This window comes from Gopherus evgoodei, unplaced genomic scaffold (assembly GCF_007399415.2).
Source record: "Gopherus evgoodei ecotype Sinaloan lineage unplaced genomic scaffold, rGopEvg1_v1.p scaffold_63_arrow_ctg1, whole genome shotgun sequence".
Taxonomy (NCBI): domain Eukaryota; kingdom Metazoa; phylum Chordata; order Testudines; family Testudinidae; genus Gopherus; species Gopherus evgoodei.
In genome coordinates, this window is record NW_022060084.1 from 358,298 (window position 1) to 385,595 (window position 27,298).

The 27,298-nt window shown below is 54.6% G+C and overlaps 1 non-coding gene and 2 pseudogenes across 1 annotated transcript; all 3 read right to left on the reverse strand.

Moving 5' to 3' along the window:
• Positions 1–455: 455 nt before the first annotated feature.
• On the reverse strand, positions 456–5,602 carry LOC115643587 (annotated as a pseudogene).
• A 4,914-nt stretch (positions 5,603–10,516) lies between these two features.
• On the reverse strand, positions 10,517–15,128 carry LOC115643588 (annotated as a pseudogene).
• Positions 15,129–18,044: 2,916 nt separating this feature from the next.
• LOC115643601 lies at positions 18,045–18,232 on the reverse strand. Its single transcript, XR_003998354.1, has one exon. It is a non-coding gene; the product is annotated as a U2 spliceosomal RNA (small nuclear RNA).
• Between the last annotated feature and the right edge of the window lie 9,066 nt (positions 18,233–27,298).

A 27,298-nucleotide genomic window follows, 5' to 3' on the forward strand; every position in this document is an offset into this window, starting at 1 on the left:
TTCCCATTCTCTGGGGAATGGGTTTGGAACACTAAGCATCTTCTCCCCACGGAGTCAGCAGCCCTGTGCACACAGAAGCCGATCACTCAGCTTCTTTTGCATCACACCACAGCTGGGATCATCTGCAGGGGGACTTTGCGATCCTAGCCAGTTTCTCTCTGGAACAGCCACATGCACGAGCAGAACGGTTCAGAGAGTTACAAGCGTGTTTGATGCGCAGGAAGTACAGCTGCCCTGGAGCACTTGCTACTTCTGCCGCTATCTAAAGCGTTCAGGTGGGTGGCAGACAAACCATCCATCCAAAGTACGACTGGCCACAGCTAAATGCCCTCTGGTGCTGCTAGGCTAAGTGGCTTTTGCTTCAGAAAGCCACTGCAAACCCCCCAGTTCAGCTGTGTTTCATTCTGCATGTGCCAGGCATCATCATGCCACATGGAAGTGGTCCCCAGTCAGAGCTAGTAACCCAAGTTGGAGGCAGAGAAAGGCACCTGGATCATACCCAACAGGCTTTTCTTGAATCCTTCGGCTGCTTTTATCGGCACCCACTCTGCATCTTCCATCTCCCCTCCAGTCTACCCAGATTCAGACATTTCTGGGGTCTGTGCACGGGGTTTTGCAGTTGTCTGATGGCGAATCTTTGGCTACAGATGGAGATGAGATGATTTGAGACCACCTAAGGAATGAGTCAGACTTGGAACTCCTCCCGAGTCCTAGCAGCATATCACACCCAACTTACCTGAACAGCCAGAGAACTGCAGGACCAGGGAGGTGCCAAGTCATCAGGTTGGCAGGAATTTTTAACCATTCAAAGCAGCAGCTGGTTTAGCTTGTTATCTTTAAACAGTTTGCAAAACTTTGCACTACCCCATGCTACAAAACTACGGCAAGTGATCCTAAATCACCACATTATTCCTTCCAATAGCTAGTGGTTAGCATACTGGCAGGCCATAGGTTAGACTTCAGTTCTGGTTTCTTGTTCCCTGGCTCAGCAAATGCTGGCAGAGCTGCCGAGGAAGCAGCCTGCTTGAGTGGGTGGGGATAAGGCAAACTGTACCAACATACAAGGTGTGACAGCTTCTTTTAGACAGAAGAGGAGCAACACTGCCAACGGTTCCCAAAGGATTTTAGTTCTTTGCTAAAGAGGAGGATGGGGGGAATCCTTAGCGCCTGCCTAGGGCAGATGATGCATCTACCCCAGTCTTCAGAACAAAGCAGATCAATAAAGCAACTCAGGTGTAAGAGGGAAGTTTGAAAAATTTGTTAGCCAGTACCTTTATCCACACAGAGCCCTATCAGCCAGAGAAAAGTGTGGCAATGAGCGCATGCAGTTGTTTACCTTGGGTGGAGTATAATCAAAGGGAGAATCTAGGGACTAAGTGGGCATTTGCTGAATGTGTTGGAGCTTCTATCTGCTGGCAATTTGGTGGAGTATTAATTTCTGTTAGAAAAGAAGATGAATTTCATTGCATCATAAGTAGCCAAACCTAACAAACCCTATGACCAATAAGCCGCCAGATGGCTGTGCGCACACCCTTCCCTACCTGTTTGAGGGACTCATTCTCCTGGAGAAGCTTGTGGTTCTTCTCACAAAGTTCCCTCATTTTCTCAAGCTCTTCATCCTGTTCACAAGAAAGAATGAAATCTGTAGGATATTTAGGGTCTGATAGGTAGAAACTGTTCCAAAGTGCTGCCAACAGATTGTTCAAGTCAGGAGGAGATCTTGTGCAATGCCTAGGAGTGCTCTGCACCTCCACATCCACAGAGGTAGCCTCTCCACCATTCTCCAACAGGAGACTAGACCTTCAGTTTTGAGGTCAGGAGGAATACAAGCCACATTGTTAATTAAGTTCCTCTGTCCCGCCAAACAGGCCAACAGTTTCCTATTCTCATGTTACAATCTCCCAACTTTTAACACCTTCCTTGCCCTTTAGGGACAATCTCGGAGCTAGGCTAGGCTAGGAAAGCTCTGCTTCAGTAGCTTGGCCAACTCTCTCTTTCCCTAGCAATTTGCAATACTAATCTACCTGGAACTCAAGCCACTCAAGTAGCAGTTGCTTGTTCTCGATGAGAGAATCCTCCAGCTTCTCCGCTGCTGCTTCTTTCTGCTGCAGTTGGCTAAGCAGGTACCGAACCTACAGGCAAATTAACAGAGCATAGGTGAAAAGGCTGCAGACAGTGACAAAACATGCTTTTAAGGGATAAACCCCTACGGCATGCCTGGCAGTCTTGACATTCTCATTAGGCCTGGAGGTTTGGGGGCAGGTGAAGAGATGGGGTGGTGAGCAATCTCTAGTAGGCAGACACGTTGTAGAGACAAATAAGCTAGTTCTTTGCCATCCACAGCATGAGAGTAGTCTGGGCCCACTTGAGAACACCACCTTGTGTTCAGCTGCAGCAAGTTTGTGCCTTTGAATGGAGCTGAATAAAATGGGTCTGTTTTTACTTCAGCAAGACCATTTAGCACCACTAAAACGTTAGCAATGGAGGTCAGAAGACAGATGGGGGAGACGTCCTAGGGGGTAATTACATCAGGTCTCCTGCCAGGGAACAATGAAGCCTCATGAAAATAGGTTGGGTTTGTTTTTGTTTAAGACACATTGCAAATTGATTTTCATGTAACCCTTTTTCTCTTGGCTCTAGGATCATGCCCTTAAGTCTTCTTCATGGGCAGACCTCTAGGGACCTTTCTGCAGAGCAGCTCCAATGCATTTGTTTAACCCCAGGGAAGCCATGCAGTGGTAATCCTGGTGCTCCTCCCCCCCTGGCTTTTACCTTTTCCTGAGCTTGTTGATCCTGCATCACCAACTGACTTTGGAGCTCAGCCTCTCTCTCTGCCACCTGGTTTCGCTCTTCAAGCAACAGTTTCTGCACATCTGCACAGTTAGCTTTGCTCTGTGCCTGGCTGCTGTGAAGTTTGCTTTCCTCCACTTTGGAGGAAACCAGCTGGAAGACATCAGTGAGGCAACTACTGGGGAGAATGGGTGCCAGTCTCCTCAGCCTAGGAGTGGGGCTGGACATCAGCAACAAGGGTGCTGGAGTCAAATTTAAAGCTAGACACCCTTGAAAGCCATTATCAGGTACAGTCCCCCACACTTTACTGTGGAAGCAGACAGAACAGGCAGCACTGATAACAGTTACTAGAATGACTTCAACATTGGCTATTGCCTTTGTTTTTGCATTTTGGCATGTCACTGTCTCCCCCAGTCTTCAGATCTCTCCTGACCCCACCTACCTCATTTGTCTCCAGTCTTCTTGGACTTGACATCTACTTCTAACCTGCCTGCAGTTTGTAACTCTCTCCTTGATCCTCTACAAGTCTGGTTTCCTCCTCCTCCTCCTCCACTCCATTTATGCTTTCTTCATGAGTGACCTTTTCTTGGCTGGAGGGATATTTGGGGGAGGGGGTTGGAAGTATTGGGGGGAAAGGGGGGTATCTGGGGGCAGCGTAGAAGGGGGTGGGAGGCAGTAGGGGCCAGGGGGGGTATTTGGGGGCAGAGGTAGAAGGGGTTAGGAGGCAATGGGGGCCTGGGGGGTATTTGGGGGCAGGGGTAGAAGGGGTTGGGAGGCAATGGGGGCCCGGGGGTATTTGAGGGCAGGGGTAGAAGGGGTTGGGAGGCAATGGGGGCCCAGGGGTATTTGGGGAGGTAAAAGGGCAGTGGGAGGCATTGGGGGCTGGAGGGATATTTGGGGGCAGGGGTTGGAGGCATTGGGGGGGTGGGGGTAAATGGCAGGTGGGGGCACTTGGGGGTCGGGGGTATTTGGGGAGGTAAAAGGGGGGTGGGAGGCATTGGGGGCCAGAGGGATGTTTGGGGGCGGGGGTTGGAGGCGTGGGGGCGAACTTGGGGGTCGGGGGTATTTGGGGAGGTAAAAGGGGGGTGGGAGGCATTGGGGGCTAGAGGGATATTTGGGGGCAGGGGTTGGAGGCAATGGGGGGAAGGGGTAAAAGGCAGGTAGGGGCAATTGGGGGTCAGGGGTATTTGGGGAGGTAAAAAAGGGTGGGAGGCATTAGGGGCTGGAGGGATATTTGGGGGCAGGGGTTGGAGGCATTGGGGGGCAGGGGTAAAAGGCAGGTAGGGGGCAATTGGGGGTCAGGGGTATTTGGGGAGGTAAAAGGGGGTGGGAGGCATTGGGGGCTGGAGGGATATTTGGGGGCGGGGGTTGGAGGCAATGGGCGGGTGGTGGCACTTGGGGGGCAGTGGTATTTGGGGAGGTAAAAGGGGGGTGGGAGGCATTGGGGGCCGGAGGGATGGTTGGAGGCAGGTGGGGGCAGCTCAGGGTCCCCCCCTAGTTTACCTGCTCGCGCTCCAGGCCGCACCACGAGCTGCTCAGCACCCACCTCCCGAGCGCCTCGCGGCCACGTGACGCCCCTGGAACACCAGCCGCTCCCGACACAGCCAATGGGCAACGGAGACAGAGCCCTGACCAATCGGAGCGCGAGCGGAAAGCTCCGGCCCCTCCCCCACTGCAAACCCCGAGCCGCCGCGCCCGCTCTCACCCGCCTCCTCCCGCCCGTTACTCCGCCCCCAGCCTCGCGCCCTCCTCGTGGGGCGTTGACAGGGGACCAGGGGGCGGAGCCCCAGCAGCCAGGGGCGGGTGTCAGGCTGGCCTGGTCTCGCTGCTCTCCGGGCCCCTCCCACGGGGGGATCCCGCCTCCCCTCCCCCAGCCCGTCAGGAGCCGGCCTTGGTGGCTGCACATTGCACTGACGCTGCCCCGGTGCCCCCCCTCGCTGCCCCAAGAGGGCCCGGTAGCACCGGGAGAGCCCTGGGACCGGCGAGGGCTGAGCCTGCCCCTTCCCAGCCGTGGGAGATGGGCTGGGTTCCCACCCCGCCCCCAGCTGGCTTCACCATCCAGCTCCGGGCTGCCATGGTAGAGGTGGGGAAACTGAGGCAGGGAGGCGCACCTTGCCCAAGTGCACCCAGCAGGCCAGACACAGAGCTGAGCCCAGGGCTCCCGAGTCCTACGAGGACGCGGCTTTGGAATCAACGTGGACACCTGGCCCATCCATCACCGGCCCAAAGCGCGTGTGCTCGGCCCTGGGTGAATCCCTTGGGGTTTGATGGGGGCCAAGGTCCATTGCAAAGCTTGGCCTGAGCATGCGCAGTTCTGACAGCACAGCCTGCTGCGTGCTGTCACGCAGGGTGGGGGAGTCTGGCCCTGCACCCCTCTTCCTGGGACTCACAGTGACTCAGCCAGCTGGTAGAACAGAAGGTTTATTGGACAACAGGAATGCAGGTTACAGCAGCGCTTGGAGGCACAACCAGGACCCCCCAATCAAGTCCTTCTGGGGGTTCAGGGTGTTCGGATCCCAGCTTAGGATTCCCTGAATTCCAACCACCCAGCCCAAAAATGAAACTAAAACTAACTCCTCTTCAGCCGGTCCCTTCCTTTGTCCCTCCTTTGTCCAGCTTCCCAGGCAAAAGGCGCTGACACCCCTCCCTCCCTTCCTGGCTCAGGTTATAGGCCTAGGTCCTGTCTCTCACCTAAAGTCCACCCCGGCTCTCCCATCCCCCACACAGACAGTCCCTACTCCATCACACCTGCCCCAGCCGGGCTCACCTGCGTGAGCAGCTTCCTCCTGCCCTCTGGGGACCCAGCAGCCATGGGGCTGACCCGGAAGAGGTTTTTGCAGTCCCTGTTCTGTACCCCAAGGAGCTCAACCCCTCTGCCACATTGCTAGGAACTCTAGAGCCGGGCTCTAGCATTGGGGGGGGTGACAACAGCCCTCCATTATTCTCCACCCACAAGGAATTGAAGCCCAGGTGCTATTTCTATAGCCTAGTGCCCGTGTGGGACGGAGCTGCGGCTTCTCTAAAGAAGTCAAGTCAGAGCCATTTAATAGTTGTGCTGGGATTCCTGTGAGGCCTGGAGCTCTCCCTGCTTCCCCGTTTCCATTGGCCCGCTGGCTCCTCTATGGGTTGCTTCATTTTTTTCCAGACCTCTCTGCTGTTCCTTTAATCACTGGAGCAGGTACATACAAATCTGCCTAAGTACTCAGGGGCTAGTACGCTGGAAAATGCCACCATTCAAAAGGGGTTATGCTTTTCCAAGGGGGTTTTACTGCTCCCACAGGGCCGGCTTTAGGCCAATTCGGCTGATTCCGGGGAATTGGGCCCCACGCCTAAGAGGGCCCCGTGCCTTAGGCACCTTTAAAAATGTTTTTTCACTTACCCCGGTCCCTGGCTGCGGTCTGCTCCGGGGCCTTCCATGGTTCCGCTCCTTTGAGCGAAGTGCCGGTGGGAGCACGGCACGGCCCCGCTCTCCCAGCTAGAGCTCCAGCCGAGGCGGTGGGGCTTGCCGCACTCTGGCTAGGGCTCCAGCCGGGAGAGCAGGGCAGTGGGGCTTTGCCGCTCTCCGGCCGGGAGACCGAGGCCGTGGGGCTTGCCGCGCTCCGGCCGGAGTGTGGCAAGCCCCGCTCTCCCGACTGGAGCCCCAGCCAGAGCGCGGCAAGCCCCACGACCCCGGCTGGAGCTCTGGGCCCTTTAAATAGCCCCCAGAGCCCTGGGGCAATGAGGGGCTCCAGGGGCTATTTAAAGGGCCCGGGGCTCCAGCTGCCTCTGCCACCCCGGTCCTTTAAATAGCCGCCAGAGCCCCGCCTCCCCCATGCATTCCCCAGCGCTCCCGCCGCTATTTAAAAGGTCCGCGGCAGGGTAGAAGGGGGTTTGGGGGCTATTTAAAGGGCTGGGGTTCCAGCTGCCTCTGCTGCACCCCCTGACCTGCCCACACCAGTCCAGCCCCCCCACCTGCAGCCAGCTCTGCACCCCTTGCCCACAGCCAACCCCTGCCAAACCCCCTGTCCTGTCTCCTGCCACACACCCTGAAGCCCTGTCCAAAGCCAGCCAGCCCCACACACACTGCTGCCCGCACCAGCCCTGCACACCCTGCCCAGCCTGCACCCCCTGCCCTGTCTCCAGTCAGCCCCTGCTGCACCCCACTGCCTGAAGCCAGCCAGTCCCGCACTCCTCTCTCTTCAGCCCTGCAAACCCCTGCTGCACACCCCTGCAGCCCTGCCTGAAGCTAGCCCGCCCCACACCCCCTGTCTCCAACCAGCTCCACACCCCTTGCCCTGCCTGCAGTCAGACCCTACCTCCAGTCAGCCCCTGCCCTGCCTCCAGCCAGCCCCATGTCCACTGCTGCCATGCAGTTTCCAGGGCAGTAACCCTGCACACCTGCTTCAATGAGGGGGGCAGGGAGCAGCTGGGACCAACACATGTGCATAGTTATGGAAAGTAAATAATACATGACAGAAATGAAAGGCTTTTTTTTCAAATCATCCCTGCCAGGGCCCCACCGAAAATGTTCAAATTGGGCCCCGCAGTTCCTAAAGCCGGCCCTGTGCTCCCAAGCTCTCTGCTGCTACTTCCCTTCTGCTGGGGCCTCTCCCCACTATTCTTTTAAACTCCTTTAAACTAGGCTTTAAACTAGGTTCGACGAGGACAGGTGAGCAAAGCCCACAGGTAAGTGGGGAACAAGACCTGGGAGATGGGTTGGAAACAGGAGGGAGCACGGGCTATAATGGCAGAGAGGAAGGAGGGTCAGGGCAAAGCTGGGAGGCAAGATCAAACCAGTATCTTAGATGCCTTTATACAAATGCAAGAAGTATGGGTAATAAGCAGGAAGAACTGGAAGTGCTAATAAATAAATACAACTATGACATTATTGGCATTACTGAAACTTGGTGGGATAATACACACGACTGGAATGTTGGTGTGGATGGGTATAGTTTGCTCAGGAAGGATAGACAGGGGAAAAAGGGGAGGAGGTGTTGCCTTATATATTAAAAATGTACACACTTGGACTGAGGTGGAGATGGACATAGGAGACGGAAGGGTGGAGAGTCTCTGGGTTAGTCTAAAAGGGGTAAAAAACACAGGTGATGTCGTGCTGGGAGTCTACTACAGGCCACCTAATCAGGCGGAAGAGGTGGATGAGGCTTTTTTCAAACAACTAACAAAATCATCCAAAGCCCAAGATTTGGTGGTGATGGGGGACTTCAACTATCCAGATATATGTTGGGAAAATAACACCGCGGGGCACAGACTATCCAATAAGTTCCTGGACTGCATTGCAGACAACTTTTTATTTCAGAAAGTTGTAAAAGCTACTAGGGGGGAAGCTGTTCTAGACTTGATTTTAACCAATAGGGAGGAACTTGTTGAGAATTTGAAAGTAGAAGGAAGCTTGGGTGAAAGTGATCATGAAATCATAGAATTTGCAATTCTAAGGAAAGGTAGAAGGGAGTACAGCAAAATAGAGACAATGGATTTCAGGAAGGCGGATTTTGGTAAGCTCAGAGAGCTGATAGGCAAGGTCCCATGGGAATTAAGACTGAGGGGAAAAACAACTGAGGAAAGTTGGCAGTTTTTCAAAGGGACGCTATTAAGGGCCCAAAAGCAAGTTATTCCGATGGTTAGGAAAGATAGAAAATGTGGCAAAAGACCACCTTGGCTTACCCTTGAGATCTTGCGTGACCTACAAAATAAAAAGGCGTCATATAAAAAATGGAAACTAGGTCAGATCACGAAGGATGAATATAGGCAAATAACACAGGAATGCAGAGGCAAGATTAGAAAAGCAAAGGCACAAAATGAGCTCAAACTAGCTATGGGAATAAAGGGAAACAAGAAGACTTTTTATCAATACATTAGAAGCAAGAGGAAGACTAAGGACAGGGTAGGCCCACTGCTCAGTGAGGAGGGGGTAACAGTAACGGGAGACTTGGAAATGGCAGAGATGCTTAATGACTTCTTTGTTTCGGTCTTCACTGAGAAGTCTGAAGGAATGTCTAGTATAGTGAATGCTTACGGGAAGAGGGTAGGTTTAGAAGAGAAAATAAGGAAAGAGCAAGTAAAACATCACTTAGAAAAGTTAGATGCCTGCAAGTCACCAGGGCCTGATGAAATGCATCCTAGAATACTCAAGGAGTTAATGGAAGAGGTATCTGAGCCTTTAGCTATTATCTTTGGGAAATCATGGGAGACGGGGGAGATTCCAGAAGACTGGAAGGGGGCAAATATAGTGCCCATCTATCAAAAGGGAAATAAAAACAGCCCAGGAAACTACAGACCAGTTAGTTTAACTTCTGTGCCAGGGAAGATAATGGAGCAGGTAATCAAAGAAATCATCTGCAAACACTTGGAAGGTGGTAAGGTGATAGGGAATAGCCAGCATGGATTTGTAAAGAACAAATCGTGTCAAACTAATCTGATAGCGTTCTTTGATAGGATAACGAGCCTTGTGGATAAGGGAGAAGCGGTGGATGTGATATACCTAGACTTTAGTAAGGCATTTGATACAGTCTCGCATGATATTCTTACAGATAAGCTAGGAAAGTACAATTTAGATGAGGCTACTATAAGGTGGGTGCATAACTGGCTGGATAACCGTACTCAGAGAGTAGTTGTTAATGGCTCCCAATCCTGCTAGAAAGGTATAACAAGTGGGGTTCCGCAGGGGTCTGTTTTGGGACCGGTTCTGTTCAATATCTTCATCAACGATTTAGATGTTGGCATAGAAAGTACGCTTATTAAGTTTGCGGACGATACCAAACTGGGAGGGATTGCAACTGCTTTGGAGGACAGGGTCAAAATTCAAAATGATCTGGACAAGTTGGAGAAATGGTCTGAGGTAAACAGGATGAAGTTCAATAAAGATAAATGCAAAGTGCTCCACTTAGGAAGGAACAATCAGCTTCACACATACAGAATGGGAAGAGACTGTCTAGGAAGGAGTATGGCAGAAAGAGATCTAGGGGTCATAGTGGACCACAAGCTTAATATGAGTCAACAGTGTGATACTGTTGCAAAAAAAGCAAACATGATTCTGGGATGCATTAACAGGTGTGTTGTAAACAAGACACGAGAAGTCATTCTTCCGCTTTACTCTGCGCTGGTTAGGCCTCAACTGGAGTATTGTGTCCAGTTCTGGGCAGCGCATTTCAAGAAAGATGTGGAGAAATTGGAGAGGGTCCAGAGAAGAGCAACAAGAATGATTAAAGGTCTTGAGAACATGACCTATGGAGGAAGGCTGAAGGAATTGGGTTTGTTTAGTTTGGAAAAGAGAAGACTGAGAGGGGACATGATAGCAGTTTTCAGGTATCTAAAAGGGTGTCATCAGGAGGAGGGAGAAAACTTGTTCACCTTAGCCTCCAATGATAGAACAAGAAGCAATGGGCTTAAACTGCAGCAAGGGAGATTTAGGTTGGACATTAGGAAAAAGTTCCTAACTGTCAGGGTAGTTAAACACTGGAATACATTGCCTAGGGAAGTTGTGGAATCTCCATCGCTGGAGATATTTATGAGTAGGTTAGATAAATGTCTATTAGGGATGGTCTAGACAGTATTTGGTCCTGCCATGAGGGCAGGGGACTGGACTCGATGACCTCTCGAGGTCCCTTCCAGTCCTAGAGTCTATGAGTCTACGAGCCTAGAGTGGGGACACTCCAGCCCCTGTTCTAAGTGACCATGATAAGGTTGGGGGTCGAGCCTCTCAGGAAGCCTGGGCTCAGCCTTGTCAGGGTTATGAGGACTCTGCCACACACGAGAGTAGAAAGAGAGGCCTCACTGTCAGGCAGGCCTCTGGGTAACGGGGTGGGGACTCAGATCCTTTTGCTGGCCAATTCCACCGGGGTCCTGTATAAGCCTGGGTCAGACTGGTTAGCATCCAGATGGTGGCATCCACCCCGACATTGTATAGTGAATTGGAAAGGTTGAAGGGACAGGAACCATCTGGTAGATCTTTACTTTCAGATACACGGCCAAAGAGGTGAATCATACACTCATGCAGCCAAGGATGACTGGAGTCAAAGAAAATGCTCTCTTCACAGACTGCAGCATCAGAAGAAATTTCTCTTTCCTGAAGTAAATCTCAAAAGCAAAAAGATAGGTCTCTATTTTGTTCTTCACCAAATTCTTCAATGGTGTTACAAATTCAGTGGCTTCTTTCAAAGGTGCTTCAACCTTTGCTAGTTTCTCAGGGATAAGTTCTTTTTCGGACGGCCAATTTCCTCCTCCTCATCCTTTTTCGTCTTCTGATTTCTCTGCTGCTTTTCTTTTTCTGCATTTGTCTTCTCTTCCTCCAGTTGTGCTTTTTCTGTGCTCTTCTCTGCTTATTGTGAAGCTTCTTTAGCTCCTTGTCAGACATATTTGCTGTATCAGCCTTGTGTTCTTTATTCTCATCTGTTAGAGGATTATCATCAGGGCCGGCTCCAGGCACCAGCTCAGCAAGCAGGTGCTTGGGGCGGCCAAGGGGAAGGGGTGGCATGTCAGGCTCTTCGGCGGCCATTCAGCTGCGGGTCCTTCACTCGCTCTCAGAGAGAAGGACCCGCTGCTGAAGAAGAAAGTGGCGTGGTGGACCTGCAGCCGAAGTACCACTGTTCGCAACTTTTTTTTTTCTCCTCTGCCGCTTGGGGTGGCAAAAAGCCTGGAGCTGGCCCTGATTATCATGAAGCTTCAAATCTATCTCTATGGTAATTTGTGGTGCTTTGAAGTAAAATGGATGCTGTCAAAGTATGTCTTCTAGTTTTAACAAGGTCCACATAAGACCTAAGTGTAATCTTCCTCATACAGTAAGGGTGGAAGTCAAACTGGTCATCTGTCATTTCTACAAAATGTCTCTCGATTTCATGGCATTTCTTAAGTGCTTCTCGAAATTTTTTCACTGCCTGGTAAGCTTGGGCACATTCTGTCTGGAACCACACGTGCTGCAGTCCATTCAAGTCCTCTACTGCTGAGGTTCCTTGCCTTGTAAACTTAGAACACATTTCCAGGGCCGCCCAGAGGATTCAGGGGGTCTGGGGTCTTCGACGGTGTGGGGGGGCCCGCTTCAGCTGTAATTTGGCGGCAGGGGGTCCTTCCGCTCTGGGATGCGCCGCCGAAGTGCCCTGAAGACCCGTGGCGGGGACCCCTCGCCGCCGAATTACCACCGAAGCGGGACCCATCATCTAAGTGCTGGGTCTTCAGCAGTAATTCAGTGGTGGGGGGTCCTTCCGCCCCGGAGCGGAAGGACCCTCCACCGCTGAATTGCCGACAATGACCCAGAGCAGAAGCAGCTCTCGGGGCCCAGGACCCGCGAGAGTTTTCCGGGGTCCCCAGAGCAAGTGAAGGACCCGGCTCCAGGGGCCCCGAAAAACTCTCGTGGGGGCCCCTGCGGGGCCCAGGGCCTGGGACAAGTTGTCTCACTTGCCCCCAACCTCTGGGAGGCCCTGTATAATTCTTCTGCTTCCTTAATCAAGTTGGCTTTCAACATCTATTTTGAACATTTAGAGTTGATATATCTATCTGCTGTGTCCAAGGCATGGGCTTCATCCATCCACCTTGTAGCTTCTTTCATGTTTCCAGCATGCTTATAGATTTTAGCCTTCACAAGGCAGAGTGCTAGCAAGGTGGGAGTACTTTCTGTTGCTGCATTTTTGTATTGCAGAGCCACGAATGGCTGCCCAGTTTTGTCACAATGTGTCGTGCCTTGGGTCTTCTGTCTGGTTCCACCATAATCCACTGGAAAACCGTGTCTCGCTAAAGGCTTTCACTGTGTGGCTCTTTGTTCTGCCTCTGTTGCCTAGAGCCTGAGCAGAGCTTTCTGAGACAGCTGCTGCTCTTGCCAGCCATTGAAGCGCATTTCCCATCGTCGCTCTTCTGGCTGCGGATGTTTGACTGCAGCAGCTCTGCAGAGGTCCCAGCCTCGCTCTTTAATGTCCATTCTCCCCGTGCTTGCATTGCACTTCATGGACCATTGAGTAGCCTCAGGAAAACATCCCAGCTGGGGACACAGGCACCAGCAACCAATTCCCCAAGTGAAAGTCCCCTTCGCAATCCAGGGAGCCTTAGCCTGGGTTGTCTGGAGCACAGAGTTTGGCACATGGTGACTCCAGACACTGCCCCTGCTGCACAGCCGCAGGGTGACACCTGGGACCCCTCTAGCCCGTCAGCACTCGGCTCTCCCGCATTCTGCTGAGTGGCTGAGATCTGTGGGAACAGAAAACCTTTGTTAGAGATGGAAAATCTCCTCACAGGAACACTCTGTCAGTGGCTGCCAGATGCCTTCCCTGGGAAACCCAAATGCGCAGCCCTTCGGGTTCCCACAGCGGAGATCTCTGCTCATTCACTGGTCACCCGTGGCTGAAGTCTCTGACGAGTGAAAGTTGAGGGGACTCTGCAGACAGTCCCTTCTCCAGCACCCATAATAGGAGGATGTTTGGCCTTGTGATGTGAGGCCCGGGTCCGAGAATCAGGGCTCCTGGGTTCTGTGACTCTGGAAGGGGGGCGTGCTCTAGTGGGTGGAGCTGGATTGGATGACACTGAGGGAGCGGAGCTGGTGCTGAAGGACCCTGGTTCAATCTCGCCCAATTCCTGTGGGGTCTACACGTGGCCATGACTTTACTTACCTATCAGTGAAGGTTGTTCAGACTATTCCTGGACACATCTGACATCTGCTGCTGGCCATCCCTGAGATGTAGGTCCTTCATCCACACAAGGACATGGCACATCAAGGTCAATCCAGCAGCTCCCATCTGGTCTTCACCTCCTAATGGACGGCGAGCCTGAGCCTGACCAGAGAAAGCCAGGGTGGTGTTCTTCAGGGGCATCTGCTGGAGCTCCCAGATCTCCTCACTCCCCCGCACACTAAGGGTTTTCCAAAGATACCACTAATCTCGGATAAACAAAGCAGCCAAGAGGAGGTCAGGGTGGGTGGATTTACTGAGCAGACTAATTTGAAGGGAAGAACAGATTTCTTCCCTGCTCTAGGGAGATTCCCATAGGAAAAGTATCTGATGGCAGGGGGTGGGGGCAATGGAAGCCCCCAGCCCCATGAATGGCAGGAAATCAGGACTCGAGGAGTTAAGGGGTGTCTCTGTCCTGCTGGAGGGAGCAGGCCTGGAGAGCAGAAAGGGCACTAGTGGCACTTTTTATAAGAAAGTGGCTTCTATCTGAGAAGCTGGCTGAAGCTTCTTGCAGGCACTAGAGTCCTGGATCCTTACACCTCCTGGAAGGATGGCTCTTCGGGACCTCACATCCAGGAGCAACAACATCTCACCAGCTCTTCAGGAGGACAACCCCCGGAGAACCTCTCCCACTGCCCAGGACCAGGATGCTGAGTGCTGCCCTGCTGGGAAGGCTGCTACCAGAGGAGTCCTCCCGATGACCCAGGATGAGGATGCTGAGTGCTGCCTTGCTGCTCCAGAAAGGGATGCTCCTGAAGAAACCACCTCCTCAACCCCAGACCCTGAAACTACTTACCACCCTGCCCGGAGGAAGGCCGCTCCAAGAGGAATGCACTCCACAGCCCAGGATCTCGATTCTGCATGCTGTCCTTCCAGGCAAAAAAATATCGTGGTCAACGAGTCCTGCGCCCCCACCCCGGAGTGACTTCACCTCCTCAAGCTTCTCTGCTAGACTGAGAGGAACCACCTGGCAAGTCTGCCGGCACAACAGAGGTCCACCCCACGGAGGATGAGGCAGGGGAAGATGACTGCATCTACCTCCAGTACCCGATCCCTACAGACCTCCTCCTCTTCCCCTTCTGCCTCCCCTTCTGTGCAGACCAGACCCTCAGGACCCTCAGCAAACACGTTCGTAAGACCTACAACAAACAGATTGCTTTTCAGTGTAGCAGCTGCAATCTACCCTTCAAGACTCAAAAGAAATCTTAGTATCATCAGACCACACGCAAGGGACTCCTCATGTCACCCTGCCGATTCCAACCCTGACCCACACTGACGCTCCGGCTTCAGCACCCCAGCCAGCATCCCCAGAGCCACATCACGTAAGATGGGGCAGCGCTCTCTTACAGCAGCACATAACACCACATGGGGTCAGGCTGAGTTGTTGGTGAAACGTTTCTGCAAGAGGAGCTGGGGATTACCTGATGCCTTGAGAAACAGGGCTCGAGGGCTTCTCCAGTTTTGACTCTGGGTCTGGAACTCGAAAAAGTTCGGTTTCCCGTCTCTGAGGGCCAGCGGGTTGAGCTGCAGGGTGCAGCTGTGCTGTAGGTTGCCCAGGAAATTGGCATGCTCAGCCTTGTCATAGCCCTGCCCCAATGCTACAGTGAGCAGCACAATTCTCTCCTGGTCCTGCCTCCAGGGCATGGCTCTGATGAGCTGCCCCTCAGGGTAGGTGTAGGAGCAAAGGATCATCATGCATGAGCCGCTCCATCCAGCCAGGGGGCCCACAAGCAGGGTCAGCCCCCAGCCCTGACAGCCAGCACACTGCTATCTGCAGCATAGAGCCCCCTTGTGCTACCCTAGGGCACTGGGGCCGGCACTGACCGCCAGGGGAGAGTCTCCACCCCACTCTCTGCAGCAGAGCACCCCCTAGTCCTGCCCTGGGGCATCGGAGCCAGCCCTGACTGCAGGGGAGAGTCCCCACCCCACTCTCTGCAGCAGAGCACCCCCTAGTCCTACCCTGGGGCATCGGGGCCAGCCTGCCAGGGGAGAGTCCCCACCCCACTCCCTGCAGCAGAGTACCCCCTAGTCCTACCCTGGGGGATCAGGGCCAGCCCTCACTGCCAGGGGAGCTTCCCCACCCCACTCTCTGCAGCAGAGCACCCCCTAGTCCTGCCCTGGGGCACCGGGGCCAGCCTGATTGCTAGGGAAGAGCCCTCTCCCTGCCTCCTGCACCGCAGCACCCCCTGGTGCTGTCCTATGGCATTGTGGCAAGCCCTGACTGCCAGGGGAGAGACCCCACCCTGTCCCCTGCAGTAGAACACCTCTTGGTGCTGCCATGGGGCATTTGGGTGAGCCCTGACTGCCAGGGGACCACCCCGCTCACTGAGCAGAGCGCCCCCTCATACTGCCCTGGCACATCGAGGCCAGCCTGACTGCCAGGGGAGAGCCCTCACCCTGCCCCCTGCAGCACAGCATCCCTTAGAGGTTGCAACTGAACCCCAGATTTTCCATATGCCCCCTGCTGGATTCCAAGCATTGGCAGGTGGAGCTGGTGGCATGGCAGAGTCTCCAACATTCCTGGCTCCCTGTTCATCCCTGTTAGTGTATCCCAGCCCCAGGCCCAGTGCAACCAGCACCACTCACCAGGCAGGATGGAGAGGGCTAGCAGCAGCAGGGGCGGGGGTGGGGCCTCAGGGGAAGGGGTGATGAGGGGATGGGACTGGAAGAAGGGTCGGTGCAAGGATGTGGTCTCGGGGGGAAGGGTCAGGGTGGGGGTTAGGTTGAAGGGGCGGGGTCTCAGGGAAAGTCACAGTGTAGGGGTGGGGCCTTGGAGGAAGAGGCAGTATGGAGCGGGGCCTAGGGGGGAAGGGCAATGCAGGGTAGGAATTTGGGGGAAGGGGTGGCGTGAGGGCAGGGCAGGGATGGAGCCTTGTGGGGAGAGGATGGTGCAGGGCCAGTGTCTTGAGGAGAAGAGGACGCACAACCCCAGGAATTCAGGGGAAGGGGCACTGTGGAAGACTAAGAAAGAAGACCACTATGCTCCAGGACAGACCAAGACGAGGATCACACTCTTGCCAGCTCTGCAGAAATTTTCAGCTGCAGCTGCTCCTGCATCTACTGCCTCATGGAAAACTCAGCAGTAACTGACCTCAAAGACCACCCTCTGCTCTTCTAGGGAGACACGGACAACCAGCAAGGATGAAAAAAATCAGTGCCTGGCTGAAGAAACCCCCCCGGGGTTCCTCTACAGGGAGATCTTGCACCACGAGGACGGCTCTTTGGGACCTCAAAGCCAGGAGCAACATCTCACCAGCTCTTCAGGAGGAGGCCCCCCGGAGAACCTCACCCACTGCCCAGGACCCAGAAGCTACTCATCACCCTGCTACTCCTGAGACAACGGCTATCAGAGCCACTCTGCTTCCCTTAGCAGCTACCACTCCCCATCTCCCCCTCCCCACTCTGCCTCCCACCCCCAGCCCCTTCTCCACCCAGCTTCCCTCCTTCCCAGGCTTCTTTTCTGCAGGTGAGGCCATCCAGGGCGCCCTCCTCTTCCTCGCCGGCGGACACAGAGGCTTTGGTGCATCCACAGCCATGGCTCAGGAACACCCCTCTGGCCCCGTGCACTTGACAAGCCAGGAGGGTGTTTGACGTCTTGTCCTAATTCCTGGCACTGAGAGCGTGGGGCTGGGACATGCCTGCCCTCGGGCAGCTCTGGGAGGCGGCGGCACAAGGGGGCACCCCTCTGTGGAAGTGGGGCAGTGGCCAGGGCGCTGGGACGTGTACAGTGGGGGGGGTCTGAGAGTCACTGAACGAACCTGCAAACCCTGGATAGGATGGAAACTGCTTCCCGCCAGGGACTGTGGCAGCCCCTCTGAGCTCCCCTAGTCCCAGGCTCCAGCACCCCTAGGCAGCAGTCCCAGAACTGCCCCTGTCACTTGATCCTTCCTCCCGTGTGAGCGGCTCCGAGGCTGGTGCTCTCAAGGGGAGCAGCCCCTGCAGAGGGTAGATTTTGGGGAAGCCCAGCACTGACTGGCACCCGCCCCCACTCTGTCAGCTCTCCGGCTCCTCTGCCTTTGCCCAGAGGCTTTCTGGGCTACAACAACGCCACCTTGTGGCAGTTCCGGGGCCAGCATTAGGGCAGGACAGAGCTGGAAGGCCTGGCTGAGGGGATGGCTACCCCTGAACCGCTATGGCTGTGCCGCCGGGGCGCTCCAGTCTAGAGGAGAGTGGAGCAGCCGAGAGAGAGGGAAGGAGCCTGGGAGTGACCCTGGAGGGTTGTTGGGTGTGGATGGGACAGCAGGGAACAGTTTCTTTGGGGGGATTGTTAGGGAGTTGGGGCCTCTCTCCCCGTTCAGCCTCTGGGTGTATGAATATGATTCAAACCTTCCTTTTCTGATCCTATAAACTATCCCCAGTCCCTGGGGAAACCAGTCATAGAGACTATTCCTGGAATAACTCTGTCCTGGGGGACACTGTTGAGAGATGCTCATCCAAAATCTCCTAAGTGCTTTACGATACAACACTAGAGCAGGAATAAGCAGGGCAGCTGCAAAGCTTGATAAACCTACATCACAAAAAGAAAAGAGAGAAACTAACAAAAAACACAAAAGAAAAGCACAACCCAGCACCTGCTTTTTCTGTTTTTGAACCAGTCTGCTTTCCCCAGGAAGATTCACCACACCCAAAGATACTGCAATACCAGGATGATGCACGGAGTGGATAGAGAAAGCCCCTAATCCATCTCCCCACTCCACAGATCTATTTGATATAAGGCTTTCAATGGGAACATACCAGATATTAAATTGATACAAAAAGATTTAAAAGTTTATTAGAGAATATTTAAATAAAGATGATACAGAGAGTTTGAAGTTTCAGTTATTGGTCCTAGGGGGTAACATACGGAGTATAGGGGGACGCTGGTATTTGGATATTGGTTAGCACGTAATATATACAGTCTGCAATGTCCCCAGTGCGGGGTGTACGGTGGGTGGGATCAAGGTACAGTAAGGAAGCAGTGAGGATACATCGCTCATACAGTGGGTTACGTTCAGTCATGGGTATAAGTAAGCGGGTTGGGTAATGGGGACAGGATGACCCTCACAGGGTGGAATCCAGTACGGTGGGTTCAGGGCTCAGGGGATATAGTTCAGTAGGAGGGGTTTATAGGTCTCCCCCCCCCCCGTGGATGCATGAAGCCACACCAGCTCACTCCTGGTAATGGTGGTGGCCGGTGATGTGCTCCTTGTAAATGTCCCTAGACCATCGAATAGTGTGCGAGACCATCAAACATCTCATGAGCCGCGCATAGTGACAGCCCACCCCACAGGCCCTAAGTACACGTTCATTACAGGGGTCCCAGGAACCCAGCGCCCCAACGATCAAGGTGTTGGTGTAAACCTTGTAGCCATTTGTCCAGAGAGTATCAGCCAAGGGGGCGTATTTTTTGAGTTTATGGGCTCGGGCTTCCCTGAAGGCCGGGGTCCTGTTCTTGAACGGGATCGTCACGTCGACGAGGATGATCTTTTTCCGCTCCTCGTCCATGACGACGATGTCCGGGCGCAGCCGGCTGTTGGTGTCGGGGATGGTGCGGTTGACTGCGATCTCACCCAGGTGTAGGGTGATGGCCTTCACCAGTCGGTCTTGGAGGGCGTTGTGGCACAGCTGCCAGGTTCTGGCGTGGGGCTTGCAGCTGCACAGGACGTGGGGCAAGGTCTTCATGGCGTACCTGCACTTCCTGCAGCGCTTGTCACGGTTCCCGTGGTGGACGGTTCCATTGAGCAGGACGCAGGTCAGTCGGGCGCGGTGTATGAACCGCCAGTCTGCGAAACGGGTGAAGCTGCCCGCGGGGAGAAAGTAGTTGCTGGAGTCCCACTTGCTGGTCACCTCAAAGGCCTTGCCCTGGTCGGGTTTTTTCATCAGAGTGTCCATGTAGAGCGCACGGACGGCGGCCTTCAGTGACCTCTCCAGGACGCCTCTGGCTCCAGGGCTGACGATGGTGTTGCCCTCCATCTCGATCCGCGGCACCAGGACTCCCAGCTCCTGTCGCTCCTCGCTCCATACCCAGAGGCAGCCCAGTCGCTTTCCCAGCCGCCGCACGGCATTGCAGGCCCATGACCACAGCAAGGCAATGTTGCCCCTGTCCCAGGCAAATTCGCCATCCAGGGAGCCGCTCAGGAAAGTGGCTACATCTGGGCTGGAGGGAGGCCTGCCAATTCGCTTCTCGATGACAGTGCGTAGGGCGGCTGCTGCGACGTTCTTCACCATGGCATCCGGGCACGTCAGGAGGCAGAAGGCATGCGTGATGACCGTGATGTTGCAGAGGTCACCCATGCGGGGGACGTTGGCACCACTGTGCTTGTGGGCAATGTATATGAGCTTGTTGCTGGCTCTCTGGGGCAGGGACAGCCACTTTTTGACCTGCTGCTGGATGGTGTTGTCTGCCTTGTTGAGGGGCACCTTTGCCACGGCGGAAACTCTCAAGATGAAGGCTATGCAGGGGATCAAGAAAGTGTTGAGGGCGTTAATCTTCTGCCAATGTGCTGAAGATGTGGTGGTGGGGGATGGACCTGAAAGCGTTGGACAGGTCAAGCCATGATATCGCGCACTGCTTCCGTGCCCTCTTGGTCATCTGGAGGATGGTCTGGAGCAGGAAGTTGTGCTCGTAGCACCCCTCCGATAGCATGAAGCCCTTCTGGGCCGGGCTGATGGCTCCCCCAGCCTTTGCCCACTCCATGATCCTGGCTGCCAGGCAGCTGGCGTACAGTTTGTACATCTTGGAACAGAGGGAGATGGGTCTCCAGTTGCTGGGGTCGTCTCACTAGCTCTTTTTGTGGATCAGGACAGTCATGGCCTTCTTCCAGGAGGTGGGAGACCTGCCAAAGTGCCGGCATAAGTTACAGATGCCAGAGAGCACAAGGCAGCCAGGGTCTCGCTTTCTGAGCAGGCTGTAGGGGATGCCGTCCTTTTCGGGCATGGTGTTCTTTGTTCTGGAAAGCCTGGCTGTCACCTCTTTGGGTGTGAAGTCAGCCTCTAGGTCACCTGTATTGGTGACATGAGGCAGGGGGCGGAGGCAGTCCGGGCGCTGCGCATCGTTCCTGGGCATGCTGCCAAACACTCGAAGGAAGTAGCTGTAGAGGCGCTCGGGTGGGATCGTGCAGTAAGATGGGGGGCCATCGAGGACCTCTCTTACAGCCTTGAGGCGGTTCGTTCTGTACAGCTTCTGGATTTTGGAGGCTGCTGCCGGGTCGTAGTGACGGTTGGTGTTCCTTCCTCCAGTTCCTCTGGAGGTGGTGGCATGATTCGGGACGGGCCGTCTGATGGCAGGCCGGGTAGTCACTTGGTTTGGTGCCCTCTTTGAAGCAGCCTCTGTAGATAGCTCGCGGTGAGCCTGTCAATGAGCGAGTCAAAGTCCTCGAAGGAAGCTGCCGCTTGGAGCTCCTCGATCCAGGTGGCCTGCCAAAGTGTGGCTGGCCTATCCAGCTGCTGTTCCTCGGGTTCTTCGACCGGTGTGGGCAGTGGGTTTGCTGCGTGATCAACAGGTTGTCTCACTTGCGGCTCAGGGGGCCTTTCGGCTGGTTCCTGAGGCAGAGTCACCGGTAGGGTAGCACCGTTGTTGGTTGTTGGTGGGACTTGGTTTGGGTTGGTGGGTGTGGAGGTGACGCCTGGTCTTTTGTGCGTGGTTGTCATCTGGTGGGTACCTGTAGGAGCACGTGACCTTCTGGTTGCGGGGATCGGCCTGGCGTCTTTTGGGGCCGTGTGGGTCCGTCCAATGATGGGGGACTGGTGGTGCGGTCTGGTCGTGGCGGTGGATCCTGTGACAGTAGCAGTGTGTGGAGTGGTCTAGGGGGTGGTTCCTGCTCCCCCAGAGGGTGTGGTTCGTAGTGCGGGTGGGGGAGTTGCGTTGGCTCCCCTTGTGGTTGGTGTTCGTGGGGTGGTCCGAGGGCCAGCGGTGGTGCCTCCAGGGGCAGCTTTTCGGGCGTCCATGTGTGGTGGAGCACTGACCCTTCTTGAGGTGGGCTCATGCTGGTTGGGCCTTGAGGAAGAACTGAGATGCCTCAGCTCGGAAAGCTTCCGAGCGACCTGCGAGGTTGTGACAGGACCCCTGCTGGAAGGGGCTTGGCTGGCGTCTCCTTCTGCAGCAGGCTTCATCCTGGCAGCGGGGCCCTGGTCCACTAGCTCAGGGACTGGGGTAGGTTTCTGGGCAGCGGCTGGTGGGGTCGTACTGTTCCCTTGCAGGGTAGGAGCAGCAGGCCAGGGCATAGGATGGTGGGGGGTCAGAGCCGGAGCTATTGTTGTGTGGACTTTCTTGCAGCTGGCCTGGTGCTCCTTGCAACTCTTCTGGGACTCGAAGGGCAGGCTGCAGAGGGCACAACTGAAAGCGGTGGACTTGTTGTGGCACCTTCTCAGATGCGTGGTGACCCCTCCGAGGAGAGGGAAGTGTCGGGGCTGCCAACAGATGGGACAGATGAGTGCATCCGTAGCAAGGGGGTACTTAAAGTAGACGGTGTCTGAGGCTGAGTAGTCATCAAGTGGGGTGTCTGCTGGAGGTCAGGGGGGTTGCCCCTCGGTGGCGGGGGCTGTTGGAGCGCAGAAGGTGTGTCCGATGACTGCAGGAGAATGGCAGAGCCATCTCGAATCAGCTGGAGCTGCTGGAGCGCAGCGGGCACGTCCGGTGGCTGCGGAAGAACGGGAGAGCCATCTAATAGCGGCTGGAGCTGTGGGAGCACAGGGGGTGTGTCCGGTGACCGCATGAGGACAGGAGAGCCATCTTATAGTGGCTGGAGCTGTTGGAGCACAGGGGGTGTGTCCGGTGACTACATGAGGACAGGAGAGCCATCTTGTAGTGGCTGGAGCTGTTGGAGCACAGGGGGTGTGTCCAGCGACCACAGGAGGACAAGAGAGACATCTCTTGGCAGCTGGAGTGTCTGGTGATCGGCGGGCAGGTCTCTCGTGAACTGAAGCGGCTTGTCGTCAGGGGGGCAGTCTCTCAGTGGCTGCAGTTGCTGGTGGGTGGTGGGGGACCCCCCTGTGGCTGAAGTGTAGGGGAGCTCGGTGCCTGAGGCAGCTCCTGTCTGGTGAGGCTGACTCTTGGCGGCTGCAGCCACTGGGGGGTGGCGGGGGAGTCCCTCTGCAGCCGAGGTGTAGCAGGGGCATTTCTCTGCCTCTGGGATGGCTGGCACGTGGCGGGGCAGTCCCCCGGTGCCGGGTCTTGCCTCCTGAAGTGCATTAAGAAGCTCCCCAGGCGCCGTGAGCCGCAGGGGCTGGGGCATGGGGTCCGCGTCCCCCGGTGGCCCGAGCAGCCGGGGCGCCCCTCGGAGCTCCCCCAGATGCTCCAACAGCGGCAGTGGAGGAGTGCCCCGGCAGCCCGAGCAGCGGCGGTGGAGACATGCTGCGGGGCCTCCCGGGCTGCTCGGGCAGTGGCAGCCAGGGTGCGGGGTAAGGATCCCCTGGCAGCCCGAGCAGCGGCGGCGGAGACATGCTTCGGGGCCTCCCAGGCCCCCCGGGCAGCAGCAGCCAGGGTGCGGGGTAAGGATCCCGCGGCGGCCTGAGCAGCGGCAGCTGGAGCACGCCACGGGGCTCGCCGGGCTGCCTGGGCAGCGTCAACCGGGGCGCAGGGCAGGGGTCTCCCAGCGACGCCGGCAGCAACTGCCAGAGCACATGGCGGGGCCCCCCAGGCCATGCGAACAGCTAGGTCGCTGGGTAGGGATCACCCAGCGGCTCAGACCACACCGGCCCGAGCGGGTGGTGAGGCTCCCCAGGCCGGACAACATGACAGGGTGTGGAGCAGGGATCCCCGGGCGACTAGGGCAGCAGCGGCCGGAGCATGCGGCAGGGCTCTCCAGGGAGCACGTGGCAGCGGCATGGGACAGGGATCCCCCGCAGGTATGGATGATAGTAGCAGGGCCGCGGGGGGGGGTCCCCTGTGGGAGTAGGTGTTGGGGCTCAGTGGGGCACTCATCCATCGCTGAGAGCAGTAGCTGGGCAACGGGGCTTCTTTCAGGTAGCTGGGATGCTGAGGGACAAGTTTCAGGCTGCATCAGCGGCTGGGCGGCTGTAGGTCTCTCTGGCGGTAGGGCCGTGGGGGCGTCGTCATTCTGTGGCTGCTGGTGGTCAGGAGGCGATTCCTCCCACGGGAGGAGCGTGGTGGTGCAGGCTCCTTGTAACTGCTGGCCATCGGGGAGGTTCCTTCGGTGCTGGGAGCCCAGTGGGGCAGACTCCCGGTGGCTGTAGCTGCGGGCGAGCAGCTGGGGGTTCCTCAGGGCTGGAGCACTGCAGGGCGGTCTTCCGTTGTCTGGAGAGCGAGGCGCAAGCCCTTCTCCATGGTAATGTTCTGGCAGGCTGGTCTCGTGGTGTGGGAGCCACGTGTAGCGGCATCTCAGGGGAGATCCTTCTTGGTCTGCCCCCTGGATTTACCAACCTGCCGTGTCCGTGGGACCACAAGGGCAGCACTCGGGAGCCTCTGGCGAGTAACCACTGGGATCCTGTGTCGGGCAGTACGGCGTACCGGGGAAGAGATCGGTGCCTTGGCCTGCGTTTTAGGAGCAACAGGGTGCATCCCTGGCCACCATTACACTTTCCTAAGAGTAGTAAGTACAGTGTATATAAGGCCTTGTCTACACCACAAAGTTGCAGCGCTGGTGAGGGAGTTATAGTGCTGCAACTTAGGAGGTGTACACATCTGCAGGGCATCACCAGCGCTGCAACTCCCTGTTTGCAACGCTGGCCGTACCTCCGTTGAAACTCGGGTGTAGAGGATCCAGTGCTGGTGATCCAGCGCTGGTCATCAGGTGTAAACACTCACCAGCGTTTTTCTTGACCACCGTGAAATAAACAGGTATCCCAGCATACCAGAGGAAGTCTCTCTGGTAATCAAGCAGGTCTCCTTCCCCGCGGTTTGCTCTCGCGTTCCCCTAACCCCAGTGCAAGCAGACCTCCTTCCCTGCGGTTTGCAGGGGGGTTCGGGGAATGCAACAGCACACCGCGGGGAAGGAGATCTGCTTGCACGGGGGTTTGGGGAACGTGAGAACAAACCGCGGGGAAGGAGACCTGCTTGGGGGGGGAGTGTTCGGGGTACACTGGAGCAAACCGCGGGGAAGGAGACCTGCTTCCCCGCGGTTTGCTCTCGCGTTCCCCTAACCCCCCTTGAAGCCGCCCAACAGCGCTGCAGTGTGGCCACATCTAACACCACTTGCAGCGCTGGTTGCTGTAAGTGTGACCACTCTGCAGCGCTGGCCCTATACAGCTGTACTAATACAGCTATAACAACCAGCGCTGCAAAATTGTAGATGTAGACATACCCTAAGTGTAGCAAATAAGGTTAAATCGAGATTTAAAAGTTTATTAGAGAATATTTAAATAAAGATGATACAGAGAGTTTGAAGCGTCCGTTATTAGTCATCGGGGGTAACATACAGAGTATAGGAAGATGCTGGTATTTGAATATTGGTTAGCACATAATATATACAGTCTGTAATGTCCTCAATGCGGGGTGTACGGTGGGTGGGATCAAGGTAAAGTAAGGTAAGGGGCCGGGTAATGGGGACAGAATGACCCTCACATGGTGGAATCCAGTTCAGTGGGTTCAGGGCTCAGGGGTTATAGTTCGGTGGGGGGGGTTATAGGTCTTCCCCCCCATGGGTGTACGAAGCCACACCGGCTCACTTCTGGGATTGGCGATGGCTTCGTGGTACTCGTCCCTTTACAGAATGAGGGAGGCTGTCATACTGTAAAGGGAAGAGTAACACCCTCCTGTGTACAATACTATAAAATCCCTCCTGGCCAGAGACATCAAAAACCTTTTACCTGTAAAGGGTTAAGGAGCTCAGGTAAACTGGCTGACACCTGACCCAAAGGACCAATAAGGGGACAAGATACTTTCAAATCTTATCGGGAGGGAGGCTTTTGTGTGTGTGTGTGTGGGGGGGTGTTCGCTCTTGGGACTAAAAGGGACCGGAGATCAATGCATGCTCTCCAAATCTTTCTGAACCAGTCTCTCATATTTCATAGTATAATTCCCAAATCTGGACTTTAACGTCCAAAGTATGGGTACTAGCATGAATTCTCCTAAGCTTAATTACCATCTTAGATCTGATAGGCTGCCACCAATCAGGATTCTGAGTACCTGATAAACTCTGATCTCCCCAAACCTTCCCTGGGGACCCCAAGACCCAAATTCCTTGAGTCTCACAACAAAGGGAAATAAACCATTCCCTCCCCCCTCTTTACCTCCTCCCAGATCTTTCCCGTCCTGGGTATACTAGGAGATCACCGTGATTCAATTCCTTGAATCACCACACAGAGAGGAATGATACCTTACCCCAGAGGCAATCCAGATTCAAGCTCCGTGAATCTAAAACAAAGGGATTCCACCCTTCCCCCCCTTCTCTTTCCCGGTTAACTACAAACTCAATTCCCTAGAGCCTCAACAAGGGGGGAAAAATCAGGCACGTCTTAAAAGCAAAACTTTTAATAAAAAGAAAGGAAAAATAAATGGTCTATCTCTGCTATTTAGATCGTAAAAAGTACAGGGTTTTTCAGCTTATAGACAATAGAAAGAAAGCTTTCTCCAGCAGAAATACAATTTAAAATACTTTCACCCAAATACACATTAAAACTCTACCGGCCAGATACACAGTTGCAAATACAGAAAAACAATAAAAAAGACTAAACTGTTTTTCTACTTTTGTACTTACAAAATTGGAACAGAAGATTAGAGAGCCTGTAGGTACGTGTGGTCACTCTCAGAGCCTAGAGAGAACAAAGCAAAACCCAAAAACTACAAACAAAGGCTTCTCTCCACCTAGATTTGAAAGTATCTTGTTTCCTGATTGGTCCTCTGGTCAGGTGTTTGGGTCCCTGTTTGTTAACCCTTTACAGGTAAAAGAGACATTAACCTTAACTATCTGTTTATGACAGGGGGAGGCTTTTGTGTGTGGGGGGGGGTGTTGGTGGTGTTCGCTCTTGGGACTAAAAGGGACAGGACATCAATCCATGCTCTCCAAATCTTTCTGAACCAGTCTCGCACATTTCAAACTTGTAAGTAACAGCCAGGCAAGGCATATTAGTTTATCTTTGTTTTCTCAACTTGTGAACATTCCTTTGCTAGAGGGAAGTTTATCTCTGTTTTGTTGTAACTTTGAACCTAAGGCTAGAGGGGGTTCCTCTGGACTCTTTGAATCTGATTACCCTGTAAAGTTATTTTCCATCCTGATTTCACAGAGATGATTTTTACATTTTCTTTCTAATAAAGTCTTTCTTTTAAGAACCTGACTGATTTTCCACTGTCCAAAGACTCAGAGGTTTGGGTCTTTGTTCATTTTTGTAATCAATTGGTGAGAATATTATTATCTAGCCTCCCCAGGAAAGGGGATGTAAGGGTTTGGGGGGATATTTTGGGGGAAGAGGCACTCCAAGTGGTCCTTTCCATGTTTCTTGTTAAATCACTTGGTGGTTTTAGCATACCAGGTTTTAACCTAAGTTGGTAGAAATAGGCTTGGGGGCTTTCATGTGGGTCCCCACATCAGTACCCTCGAGTTCAGAGTGGGGAAGGAACCCTGACAGGGGATGAGACTCTCTGGGTGCAAGAAGTAGAGTTCCCAGCAAGATGTGAGACTTAATTCTATGGAGCCAGGTGCAGGACTTTGACAGAGAGGCTCAGGCATGGGGAAATGGGGGGCAGCGGATGGAGTGGCTGTCTAGGTGCAGAGATTTAGTGACCCTGAGGTGCAGGAGGGAGGAAGAGGACAAGGAATTGGCAGTGGCCGTGGAGAAGAAGAGGAGGGGTGGAGCCTCTCAGCAAGCCTGGCTAGCTCAGTCAGGAGAGCATCAGGCTCTTAATGGGAGGGGCCAGGGTTTGAGCTGCTGTCCAGGGACTCAGCTTTTCAGTTGCCTTGTGTGCCAGGAGCCAAATGACTCCTGGT